This window comes from Wasmannia auropunctata, unplaced genomic scaffold (assembly GCF_000956235.1).
Source record: "Wasmannia auropunctata unplaced genomic scaffold, wasmannia.A_1.0 LD336085.1, whole genome shotgun sequence".
NCBI lineage: Eukaryota > Metazoa > Arthropoda > Insecta > Hymenoptera > Formicidae > Wasmannia > Wasmannia auropunctata.
Window position 1 is genome coordinate 3,022,411 of NW_012026805.1, and position 490 is coordinate 3,022,900.

The following is a 490-nucleotide window of genomic DNA, read 5'->3' on the forward strand; positions in this document are numbered from 1 at the left end:
AAAATCAAAAAGTGTTTTGTGACAAAAAGGCACATGCGTCGAATTGTAAAAAGAGAATTGCTGGAAGTTTTAGCAGTTACAAATGGACACTTAAATAAAAGATCTGATCGTTTACAACAGAAAACTACATTACAATTAGTACAAAAAGAAAACAACGATCAATATGCAGAAACTGAAAATTAGTCTACAGTATTTCCAGATCAGTCTACAGTATTTCCAGTGCAAGCAGAAATTATTGCAGAATCTATAATAGAAAAACTGGATAATAGTGATTATTTATACACATTAAAGTCTGAAGAAGTTCCATGTACAACTGAGGATTTTATACTTGATGCTGTCAAACAATAATTTCTTAAATATAGATGTTTATTAAGCCAACAAGCCATTAACGATTTATTGCAAATTCTACGAGTGCCATATCCGAAGTTTCCTGCAGACTCGCGTTCTCTTTTGAAAACGCCAAATTCATATCCGTATGAAATTATAAGTG